The sequence below is a fragment of the Gopherus evgoodei genome, chromosome 3, assembly GCF_007399415.2.
Source record: "Gopherus evgoodei ecotype Sinaloan lineage chromosome 3, rGopEvg1_v1.p, whole genome shotgun sequence".
Lineage (NCBI taxonomy): Eukaryota > Metazoa > Chordata > Testudines > Testudinidae > Gopherus > Gopherus evgoodei.
The window spans coordinates 64,742,386-64,755,666 of record NC_044324.1 but is presented as its reverse complement, the minus strand read 5'-3'; the positions used below and the strand labels follow the sequence as shown (position 1 = coordinate 64,755,666).

At 38.6% G+C, this 13,281-nt stretch overlaps 1 long non-coding RNA gene across 1 annotated transcript in view; it reads left to right on the top strand.

Moving 5' to 3' along the window:
• Positions 1-10,643, top strand: part of LOC115648305 — a 34,677-nt gene extending 24,034 nt beyond the window's left edge. Inside the window, exons 3-4 of the long non-coding RNA XR_003999516.1 lie at positions 9,394-9,603; positions 10,107-10,643. This is a non-coding gene — a long non-coding RNA (uncharacterized LOC115648305). The remainder of the gene's footprint in view (positions 1-9,393; positions 9,604-10,106) is intronic.
• Positions 10,644-13,281: the final 2,638 nt, after the last annotated feature.

Below are 13,281 nucleotides of genomic sequence, written 5' to 3'. Positions count from 1 at the left end.
CTAATTTCCTTCTTTGACAGTGTTACTGGCCTAAGGGGATAGAGGAAGCAGCTGGTGTGATATGTTTTGATTTTAATAATGCTTTTGACAGAGTCTCACATGACATTCTCATAAGCAAACTAGGGAAATGTGGTCTAGATTAAAATTACTATAAAACGAGTGCTTGACTGGTGGAAATCCAAACTCAGGCTAAGTCTACACTAGAGACCTTAGAGTGGCAAAGATATACTCTTGCAGCTGCACTGCTGTTAGATATCTCATGTAGCCACTCTATGCCGACAGGCAAGAGCTCTCCCAATGACATAATTAAAGCATCCCCAACAAGAGGTGGCAGCTATGTCAGCGGGAGAAGCTCTCCCACTGACATAGCACTGTGCACACTATGACTTATGCCAGAGAAATTTGTCAGAGGGGTGTGTTTTTTCACATCCCTGAGCGACATAAGTTTTGCCGACATAAGTCTCAGAGTAGTTATCAATGGTTTGCTGTCAAACTGAGAGGGTGAATCTAGTGGGGTTCTGCAGGGGTCTGTCCTGGGTCCAGTACTATTCAATATTTTCGTTAATGACTTTGATAATGGAGTGGAGAGTATGTTTATAATGTATATTTGTAGTTTACACCAAGCTGGAAGGAATGGCAAGCACTTTAGAGGGCAGGATCAGAAGTCAAAAGAACCTTGACAAACTGGAGAACTGGTCTGAAATCAACAAGATGAAACTCAATAAAGACCAGGGCCAGCGCTTCCATTTAGCCGACCTAGGCGCTTGCCTAGGGCACCAGGATTTGGGAGGGCAGCAGGCTCCTCTGGTGGACCTCCCGCAGGCGTGGTGGACCTCCCGTTGGTCCCGCGGCTCTGGTGGAGCATCCACAGGCACGCCTGCGGCAGGTCCACGGGAGCCGAGGGACCGGCGAGTGGCAGAGCCTCCCCCGCGGCGTGCTGCCGTGCTTGGGGCAGCGAAATGGCCCTGCGCTTAGGGCGCCAAAAACCCTGGCATCGCTCCTGATAAAGACGAGTGCAAAATAGGGAATAATTGGCGAGGCAGTAGCACTGCAGAAAAAGATCTGGGGATTTTAGTGGATTACAAATTGAATACTGGTCAAAAATATGATGCAGTTGCAAAAAATGCCAATATTCTGGTGTCTGTTAACAGGAGTGTTCTAAGACACAGGAGGTAATTGTTCTCAACTCCGCACCGGTGAGGCTTCCTCATAGCTGCAGTACTATATCCCGTTCTGGATGCCATTCTTTAAGAAAAATGTGGACATCTTTTATCAAGGAGAGAAACGAAAGTGATAAAAATTTTTAGAAAACCTGACTTATGTGGAAACGTTAAAAAACTGGATATGTTTAGTCGTGAGAGAAGAAGACTGGGGGTGGGGGTGGGGACTGATAAGTGTGTTAAGGGCTGGTGCAAATAGAACATTGATCAATTGTTCTCCGTGTCCACTGAAGGTAGGAGAAGTAGTAATTGCCTTAATCTGCAGCAGGAAAGATTTAGGTTAGATATGAGGAAAAGCTTTTTAACTATAAGCATAGCTAAACACTGGAATAGGCTCCCATGGGAGGTTGTACAATCCCATTCAATTGAAATTTTTAAGATCTGCTTGGACAACTACTTGTTAGGGATGGTCTAGGTATACTTAGTCCTGCCTCAACATGGGGGAATGGTCTGGATGGCCTCTCAGGGTGCCTTCTGTGCTATATTTGTACTATGATTCTCTGATTCTATGTACAATAGGTATATCACCTCCTTACTTGTATGCAATATTCCCCTGCTTATACGTCCAAAGATAGCATTAGAGCTTTGTAAGCATGTGACTCACCAGCTGGAATGTCCCCTGGTGCTGGGCATGGCATAACAAGCTTTTCTCTAGTATTTCCTGCTGATAGCCATTCTGGCACTGCTTCTTGCAACATTGCCTGCCGACTGGGTCACAGAATCCCAACAGATAGTTGGTCAACTTCACATTGGATCGTGGTCTCAGTCTGGATTCATTAATGCTTACCCTCTGGGGTTCAGTAGTCCTTACCCTTTGTTGTGGGGGAGAGAGTTCCACTCCATTCAGCTGGGAGGGGAACCCAGGCCCTCCTCCACTGAGTTCTGATCCAGGGACCCTTGAATAGACAGTCAAGGCCTGACTTCACAGGCCCTTGGCTGTGTCTCAGTTCCACTTCCTATTTCACTCTGTCTTGGGCTGATTCACTTTGTGCTACTTCTTCCCGACTGCCCTGGGCTCCTCTTGTAGACATACCTTCCTTCAGGGAGGCTATGTCTGCCAGCAGGCCCACACAGCTCCCTAACTCCAGCCAGGCTTTTCTTGTTGAGTAAGAGCCAAAGATAAGCTCTCCTTCTTGGTCAGGGCCTAACTGAGCTAGATTCACTCCTTTTAACCTACTGTAGGTGTAGCAGGGTGAGGCTGATTGTGCCTAAAGAATTTCTCCTTCAGATCCAGTATGGGGATCACACTCCCTTAGCCACCACATCACAAAAGGAGCTTAATGTTCAGTTGAATATCCACCAGGCCCCTAACTGTCTTTCAGAGTCATGGCTTTTCACTGTTCAGTCCCCCATTCTGGAAGTGTGACCTACATTCTGTTGTTCAAATGAGCCTAGATTACCAAGTAAGCCAGATAGCTCTGACATGTACTTGTTATTTATCACTCAACCAATTTTTGTGTCATCTGCAAACTTTATCAACAATGATTTTTGGCTGAGTGAAGTTAGGCCCTACAATCAATTTGACAACATTCTCTATTTGTATGTAGTATGATAATTTTGGAACATTGCATTTGATCAATTCAAAAATGTCAGGGGATGTTCAGGCATCAGTGAGCAGAATACTATAGATTTTGGGGAAAACTGGAAAAATCGGAAAGGGAGAATGGAGGACACACAGGGCCCCTCACATCTGCTTAGCACACCTATCCTCTTTATCCACTTTGTAATTTTCCATAGATCAAAGAACCAGTTGACGGTAGCCATTAACACCTTCCAGCATACAACCCCATCTCAGCTCTGTCCATATCCCAATGGAGTTTAAAATGTGAACACCCTGAATGACTTATCTCCCAGACAGAAAGAAACAGCAGGGGGAGCCAGAGAAAAAAGAGAATGAAGAAGACTTAATTCCTTCTAGTGCTGACTTCCCAAAACCTGCTCCATAGTGGGGGAGAGAGAGAAAGAGGGCACCAACAGTCTCCCCATCTTTTAGCAATCCAGGGGAAAGAAAAACATTTTGGGAGGGGGCAGTGGAAGAGGAACAAAATGAGAAATACAGAGCTCCTGGCATGGGGAACTCTGGTATGGGGTTATTCAGTTCTCCTTCCTACTGTCAGTAAGTGTCAGGTGAGTTTAAAGTACTTACCTATATTTATGCCATATAGGTGTACTAAGTTATGCTTTTCAGTTTTACAGTTCATTACCTAGATCATGCCACAAGAAACCCTCAGAACAATTGACATTTACAAAGGCTAAGTGGTAGTCCAAATGCCATCAACATAAACTCCTTTTGAGATAAAAAGCTGGCTATGAGCAAGCAAATAGAAACTCGAGCTATGGAAACTATGCTACAAGATGAACAGCACCTGCAAGATGACCAGAGTCATAAAATCAGTTGAGCACTAGAAACGGTGCCCGAACTTGAAAGCAGGCCAACATATACAAAATTTTAAAAACATGAAACTGATAAAATAACAAAGAGAGGAGGCATGGCTTAGGTGACTTAAGAATCAAATTTAGGTATAGTGTCAGTACACTGTAAAATTGCTAGAGGTCTACCAATAGAATTTAGAGTCACCAAGTGTATTTTTTCTTTAAAAACATGAAAAGCTATTTGTACATAAAAAGCAGTATAACATACAGAACTTTGCCAATATGAGCAATGATGTAGGGATGGTGCATGGAGGAATGCAAGGAGCCATGTCTGTGCCATGAGATAGGCCTCCAAGAGCAACAAAGTGTGCTATCCCCTCAGATAATTTTCTTACAGATCATTGATAAATAGCACTGGGCCAAGAACAAAACCCTGGGCACCCAACTAGAAACACTTGCATCAGATAGTAATTTTAAATGGGGATTATCATCTATTTAATCCATTAAATTGTACTAAACTATTTTTGTATGGTGTTAATTTTTAAATTAGAACATCATGCAACATTATGTTAAATGCCTTGCAGAAATCTATTATTGCAATAGTTGCCCTTATCAACTTAACTAATGCAATCAAAAAATGATTTCAAGTTTGACAAGATATTTTCCATAAACTCCCTTGACGGGCAATAATTATGGGTTTATACTTTAATTCATTGGATCTTGTGTCAACTGTCATTGGTACATTTAGCTTCCTTTATCAGTCATCTGTATTTCATAACTGCTGATATACAGTCATTGTTATCAACTCCTCCCACACATATTATTGCTGGTTTCTCTTCTTAATCAGAGCAATTTTTTTTAACTGAAGAAAACCCTTCTTTTGTGGTTCTGGAATTATGGGTCTTAGGGCATCTAGTGAAGTTTTCTTGATCAATTCCCAGATATCGTTCACATTCCTTTGTGTCAAATTTTCTTCCTAATCAAATTGTCTCATAACACTTTTCAGTTTTGGAAATCTTTTTGGAAAGCTTAAAAGTGCAGGCAAAAAGCTTGCATTTCATGCTGTGTGTCAGAGCAGGGAACCAGTAGAGTAAGGGGATTCAAAGAAGAGGGTGTCAGGACCAGTGTAACAGGCCTTGCTTATAATTTTTTTCAACATAATTTTTGATGGAACAGGGTGATCAAAAGTGGATGTAAAAAAGGACTAGAGAGGGGAAGGTTGTAGCTGCCATGATGGGAGATGATTAAGTCCTAGACAATAATTTTAGTGGTGCAAGAGAGAGAAAATTGCATATTGAAAACATTGTAGAGGAAGAAGAGGTAAGATTTAGATATGTTCTGGATATGTGGATCTAGAGAAAGGGAATAGTTGACTGTGACACCCAAGTTATGGCCTGAATGACTGATGACAATAATGAGAGAGATTCAGAGAATGAGTATGGCTTGGGAGATATAAGGAGAAACTTGATTCTGGTCATGTTAAGTTAAAGTTAATGACAGGGCATATATGAGATGTCATGTTTGTGAAATTTTGCATGCAGGTAAAACTTCGTATGACATCTCAATGCATATCTGTCTTTATATCACCTGAATATTATTATTTGTGTAGTCTATCAATAAGTTGTTGTATTAAGAATGAAATCCTGAAGAGCTTACTCTGGTAAAACTGCCATTGAAATTTTAAAGACAGTAGAAGATATTTTTAAGTAAAGACATCAGGATTTTGCCCTGTTCTTTGAGCAACTGAAATCAGTGGCTTTCACAGGAGTAGGAGTAGTCTTATAACAAAGAAATGCAATATGGGAGCCCCCCAGTGTGTAAAACAACAATAACAAAAGCCCCTAAATTCACATTGCTATTAAATAAAAATTGTATAGCCATGTGCATTAAGTTCGTAATTTACAATCCAAAGTTAGGACATTCTGCTCCTGTTAATATATTCCCTCACACCATCCTCCATCCACAAGTCAGTTTTCTGCCTTTCTCCTATACCAACTCCCAGCTTCAGTTCCATTGTCCAAACATACCTCCCTCCTTCCATATAAATGAGCAGTTCACTCATGAGATAAAAAATGAACTGGAAAAGTAAATGATTTATTAAGCTAATTCCTGCTCTTCTTTCCTGCTGTTTCTGTAACCACTGACTATATTATATCTGAGATCAGGCTGTAAGCTCTTCGTGGCAGGGAACAGGAATTCCTATTATATTATTAGTTTTCATTTGTATTACTGTAGTGCCTAGGAGCCATAGTCATGGACCAAGACCTCCTATTAGTATTGTGAGGTGCCTAGCACTCCTTTGGGTACTGTAAAATATTAAATACATCAACAACAACATATAAGGACTCTGGGATCGCTGCATATGTGCGCACATACACAGTTGTGTGTATGTATGCAACTTCAATATAATTCATCCTTCAGAAAAACAGGAGGCAGTCCTACTGTACTTGGCATCCCCTACACGGGCAAGGTCACTGGGCTCCATCTATTTGATCTTTCTCTACCAAGGATAGAGTCTCTTATTTCCTAGGCTAGTCAGTCAGTGCACATTTCCATCAATATTAAGTCACATCCAAATTATAGTTGTGGTTGAATGACATTTAGCGGAGGGAAATAGCTGAAAATAAAAGAAAATAATTTACTTTTTTGTGAAGTTGCAGCTATGGAAAGCTGCACAACTACAGGCCATTTAATCTAAATTATAAAGGTTAAAAGTTGGTAGCAGTAAACTCATGTCATTATTCCTCTCTGTGACTTTTCTTTGTTCTTCATTTTCCTCCACCCCCACTTCATACCAGGATTGAGAAGAGCATCCTCCTTTGATCTCCCAAAAAGTTTATCATCCATCTAGGTAGGACTGGCCTGTGGGAGAAATTTATTGCATCCTACTGGAACCAGTACATTCAGGCTCTCTGTCAATTAAATATGAAGCAGCTGGGTGAAATCCATCACCCCCAAAACAGGGCCAAAGCGTGCAGCAACTCTGCAGCTTCCTTCATGCCAGTTGACAGCCTCATGCCAGCCACAGCTCCTTCATGCCAGTTGTGGGGGGAGGAGGGTAGAGGGAAGTTTCAAGGATCTGTGTAATGATGGATCTGCAGCTCTATGTAATCTAGTAGGCACTTTGTAATTATTTATCACAATACGGTTCCTTAATCTCCCAGGCTTTTTTACATTAAAGTGACCCTTTTTGTCTTTTTAAAGTTTTAAAAAGTTTTAAGAAGGTATCGTGCCATTGCTTTCCCTTGGCCTATACTAGCTTGGTGAAGCACTGGTGGAAGTTGGTGAAATTACAGCCCCCATGAGTTCTGGTGTGTCTACGTCTTCATTCTTCTGCAATATTACTGCTGAAACCATGATCCCGTTTAGTCCTTTGAAAGGAGTAGGATGAAATTGGATGAGAGAACATTCTCTTATTCATTCACACATATTTTATTCACTCACAGAAATCTCCAGATTTCAAAGTATTTGAAAAGTTTTAAAATCATATAAACTAAGGGCTGTAATGAGAACTTTTAAGAGCTTGAAACTGTTTGTTGATGCAAGCAGCTAGTGGGTGTTCACCCCCCAAACTGCACAATTCCCCAACCCCAGCATGCATGCACAGCTCAGCAGGTGAAGCCCAGATGCCCACCACATGACGTTGTAGTGGGCCCCTCAAGACTCCTCCTTGAGGTGAGTGCCAATGAGCCAGAGCGGGACGAGCCCAGGCCACCATTGTGGGACAGGACAGAGCTGCTGTTGCCAGGGATTGTTCTGCCACCCCCTAGGAGAAACCCCACAGGATAGGACAGAGTTGCCACTGGCCTAGGTGAATGCAGGGCCAGACAGGTTTGCTTTGCTGCTTTTGCCAATGATGAGTGGGCTTGCTCTCCAAAACCCCCATCCTTGGAGCCAGGACAGAGCCAGGCCCAGCCCCCGCCCCCTACCCCAAAAATATTTTCACCCTTTGCCTATGATTGTTGACCCTGCATGAACTGTATTAATTATTGTCTAGTTAGCTTAGTTTCTTAGGCCCTGCTCCGGCAAATGTTTACATATATATTAACTTTACTCGGATTACAAGGTGACTACTCATGGTAGTAAAGTTAAGTATATCAGGATTCCTAACCTTACTACACTATAGGTAAAATTTACCTCTGTGCAGGTCAGCACAAAGCCCATGCATCACTACAATGCTATTTGGAGGACTTAAGGGGTTCATAGGCCTTGTGCTGGACCTAGACATAGGTGTGAATTTCATTCTGAATGGAGACGAAAAAAATATTGTTAAATCTACTCTTTGGCCATTAAAATAGACTTACTGCAAATGACACACACATTATCCCATCAGTTCAATAATCAAAAAGTACAGTTGATCTCTGAATTCTATCCATAGGGCAGCTGATGGAGAAGGATTTGTTGATTTTACGTTATCCTTGGAATAATGGACAAACTTTTAATGTATGTAAACTATGAACAACAAGAAGAAAAGCAATCAAGATAGGGTAGTGTATTTTGACATTGCTTACAATTACTTCTAAGACAATTTCATGTTTAACATAGTCTTATCTAGATAAACTAGATGGAAAATACCAACAGGACATGAACTTAAAATATGAACTGCTGTTGGAAAGCCCACTTGCAGCTGCATGCACTGTATATAAACACATGATGAACCATGTCAAAGAAATGTTTGTTCCCAACAAATGTAAATATTTTAATAGCAACCATTTGTAAGCAGGATAGATAAAAATCTATGGTTTTTTTTAAAAAAAGAAAAATTAAAAAAAGATGTTTTTTGTTTAAATTGGATTTTTTTATTTAAATTATAAGTGTTTCTTTTTAAAAACTAAACCTGTTTAAAATGAAATCTTGAATGTAATACAAAATATTTTAAGGCCTAAACATATTACAAACTCTCAAAACATTTAAATATAAATTAATATGATAAGTCCATGGCCAAGTCTCTATCAGAAATGTTGAGTTAAAGAATGCTTTTCTATATAAAGAAAGAATCAGGGAGAAAAACATAACTTCTGAGGTCAAGCTTTATAAATATGCACAGTATGCCATGTACTGTATTAAGGGCTTGATCCTATGGAGACCAATGGACTGTGCTTCTGGAAGCAAGAGACTGGTAAAGTCATCACAAGCATTGGGATTAGCCTCTGACTCCAGAAGACACCATCATGTATCTCATCAAGACAATCCACTGAGCCTGCCTGGATGGCCTCATACTCCTGTTTTATAGCTTCTCCCTACTTGGAGCTCTGATTGGTTCAGTTTTCAAATTATGAATATTTATGATACCAAGCAGCATTTAAACTACTCTCCAGCTCATGAAAAAACACCAAACTGCCCAGTAACGACCAGCCCTTGCTTCTGGATGGTTCTGGACACATCAAATAAGTGGCCTTGCTCAGTCTCCTTGCATGTGTACATAGAGATATAAAGAAAAATCCATTAATTTCTCAACTGCCTCTTTCTCTGTTTTCGCACAAAGAAAATATTGCAGTGCAAAAGACATGTGGGTTACACAAGCAGAAGTCACTGATGGTTGTTAGTTCTTTTCTTTTCCTGGGGGTAGGGGCGGGTGAGTATGTAACAAGGAAGAAGGAGCAGAATGCACAACTAGAAAAGAGCAACAGTGGTGTCAAAGCAGGACGCTATGGGAAGAAGGGACAACATTCTCCAAAGTGCAGCCTCTAGCCTTGATTTCAACACCTGGGAAGGGGGATGGGTGGGAAACAGCCATGGTGGTAGGCTGTAAAAAAAGACCCTATTTGGGATTATTTTCAATAAATTTCTGTATATCTAGGTAAAAGAACACATGCCAAATATAAACAGGGCAACAAAGCAATGCCAGATCTGGTTCTCAGAATAAAACATTATGAAAAATGCTCCTCAGAAGACAATGACTTTGAAAATGATGATACGGACATGTCTGAACAATCTGGATCAACCGGTTAAATAGACAACTCATTTTTGCACCATTCTTACGGAGTGCCTACCATGTTTTACTATTCCAGTAAGTGATTATTTAGATTGTCATAAATGTGTGTTTTGTGTGGATTACTTGCAAATTTCAAAATGTTTGCATTTTAAATATAATTAGTATGTTAGTTTATTGTGGGAGTATTTGTCAATTACATTTTTACTGTTACTGCTGGCATTCTGAAGTGATTCTTTATTGCTCAGTATAATCAAACATACTAGGTGAAGATTTCCTGTTTGGAAGTAAAGTTTTTATTAGGCATTTATGAATTTTTAACATTTAAAAAATGTTTTGTTTTGTCAAGCTGTTTGGTGTGTTGCTATAGATAAGGGTTTAAATAGATTTAGATAATACTTATGATTTATTAATTATTTTCCCTGTAAAACTGGGTGTAGAATAAATGATAGCATTTAAACAGTGGTACAAATAGCTGCAGTAGGAGGAATCTTTCATTTTACTGTTTTTTTTAAAAAGCAGGGCGTTGTGTAATACTCAGTGAGTAAGAATGACTTCTTTTTTAAACCATTTTGTTTCAGGGTCCATCTTAGACCTAAGGAGTTATGGATGCCCATCATCTGCAATGTCTATAACGTCAGATCATCAACTAGTACCACCAACAGTGCTGCAACTAAACATACATCAGATACTATATTACCTGTATATAGGTATAGTGTAAATCAACGTGTTTTAATGGTTAAAATCAATGGGCATACACCTTTCTTTAGAAAACTGAAAGTACAAGTGGAGAAGTTGATTAAAATTTATTATTTAAATTCAGGTTTTCCACTTGGTGATTTAAATTGTCTTGATTTAAATCAATCCATCCTGTTTGTAAGAGAACTACTTTTTCTTTCAGTTAATTTTTTTTTAATTGTATGGCATAAGAACAAATTTCCACTATTGCTTAATATATTTCATATTAAGCCTTCTCTATTTCCTTCAGTCAAAATAAGAGGGATTTTTAAAAAAAGAGCACAATATTTTTTGCTGATGTGGAATTGGTCTCATGGTTCATTTATTAAAACCAGCTAAATATTTAGAAAACCATTGTAGTCAGAGTACAACAGATTTGTGGCTAGCATAGATCTACAACATTTTTTTTTATAATTTTAATAATTCTTAGCTGTTACGGGTTTCTGTTATTCATTACTTTAATACTTTAGTGGTAATGTATTCAATCCTATAGTATCCATAAAATGTTTATACATTCAAAATGCAGATTGTTTTCTTTTCCATTTGGGAAAATTACACTTTTAGTATTGTTCATACAAGTTTTTAATTCTTCATGGCAAGTGTGGCAATTTTGGTTTCATAGCATGCATAATTAATGAATAGCAATGACTCAAGGGAAACATTTTCTGCTGGTGGATTTGATATATATATCAAATATATATAAATTAATGTAAATATATATATAAATTAATAATATGAAATACAAAGGTGACAAAGAGGTTATGCATGAAAATAATTGCTATTTTTATCCTAAATATATAGAAAAACATGTATTATTCAATATAGCATTTTGCTTTCTATCCATATGTGCACTGTTGAAAGTAAACCAGAGTAGACTTCTTGTGTTGTAGTTCACTTTCAATACTGCAAGAAATATTTGAATTATTTGTTATTAATGGTATTTGTTGAAAGTTTAACTCTTTTTCTGGTAATTAGCTATTTACAAACTGATCCTGATTTCTAAAAAAACATGTTTGCTATTCTGAAGTATTTGCCAAATACTTTAGGCAAATAAATGCCAGTCTGAGTGGGATCACTCAGTCACACAGGAATGTTTCTGCTTCATCACTGGATGAATTAAAGTTAATAAACAAGGGGAAATTATTATTTATTATTTGTTTTATTGTAGCACCTAGGACCCTGTTGTGCTAGGTGCTGAGTGTAATCAAAACAAAAAGACAATCCTAGCCTCGGTAAGCTTACTATCCAAATTTAAGACAGGAGACAAGATGGATACAGACAGATTGGTGAGAGAGTACAAGGAAACAATGAGACAGTATTGGTCAGCATGATAGGAAGTGGTCTCAACACTGTCACACCAGCATTGTCAAGATTTCTGCAGGCCTCACAGAAAACAAATAGGGGTCGATCTGAAACTGTGGAATAAACTCTCACAGGAACTAACGACCATCACAAACCTCCCCACTTTCTGCTCCAAGTGCAAAACACGGTTCTGTGACCTTGCCTTATATAATGTCAATACAGAGCAACATGCACATAAATGCCCAAAACAACCTAAAAACCCAAAATACTTTGATGCACACACAACTTTCCTTCCGGGGAGATGATGAAAGAATAAAAACAAACCACATTTGACAGCTATTCATGTTACTTTATTGCACTACTAGAAAGTGTTCAGATACTGTAACTGTGTTATTTGAACATATACATACTAGAATAGAAATAATGAATAACAAATAACCAAAAAACTCCCAGTAAGAAATTCTGGATGAATAATTTGAAAGACAGATACATTCAATGTTTACTATATAGCTAAATCAGTTATACTTCCATGGACAGCACAGCCAAATTCACCGTGAAAAGAAGTTGGTTAAAAAAAAACTGTTCCAAAAAATTGCAAATTAAGTGTCAGAGTCAAGACTTCAACCAGGTTTCTAAATTAGTGTCTAATGCACTAGGCCAGAAGACTTCCCAGCCAAGCTAGTAAATCTCTATGTCTAGTTACCCCAAGTGAAAAAATGTCTGCTGACAACAAGGCTTTTCATTCATATAGTGCTTTTACTTCCATAGATCTCAAAACACTTTATACAGATGTGTGAGAGCATCTTTAGCTCAGTTTCATACTTGGCCTAAGTACACATATTTGAAGCTCAATGGGTGACAAGGTGACCTAACAGATACAATGTGGTCTATCACCTCCAGATCAGAATTCTGTTCTTGGCTCATGCACTAACTTCCTATGTCATCTTTTGGCAAGTCACTGAAAGCCTTTGTTCTTCAGCTACCCCATCTGGAAAATGGTCCTATTCACATTATATTCCCTCCAGGCCAAAGTGATATTAAAAGTGAAGTCATTTTTACCAGATCCTAGCCTTTCATTTCACTTTTAAAAAGTGTCTCTGACTGGTTTGGAGGTCAATGATGAAAATATTCTCCATTATCATGGGTTTGATTTGATCTGTCAGATTTATGACAGAAAGAATTGGGTCTAATTTGGACATAATAACAATTATAAAAACAGTTTGCAATTGCTTTCCTTGAAAACTGCCTCTTGCATGAGTCAGTGCCAAAATCTACCTATATTTAAATTTTGTGATTAGGTAGCTGGAGGTACACAAAGAAACATTATATGCCTTGCAAGCATTCAAAAAGGAAACATTTTATAAGTGTTTAATCTCAATAAATCCATAAACAATTTAATCCAAATGCTCCAGATAACTTCAGTGGAGCATTTAACCCTAAAGACTTGAAAGCTTGAGGATTTTTCTATTTATTTTCTCTTTTGGAATTACATGGAAGATCAAAGTCAATCTTCTAATGAAACTGCGATTGCAATCTTATCTACATTAAATCACATAAACCTGCAGAGCATGGGTAAGATCCTAGATCCTACCACTTGACCTAAATGTGGTTCTGTTAGCTGTCAGCAAAACAAGGACTCTCATATTCTTTCTAAACTGCAGCCAACCAAAGAAAGAAGACCTACCTGTCACACATATGTATAATGCCTGTTCCTCC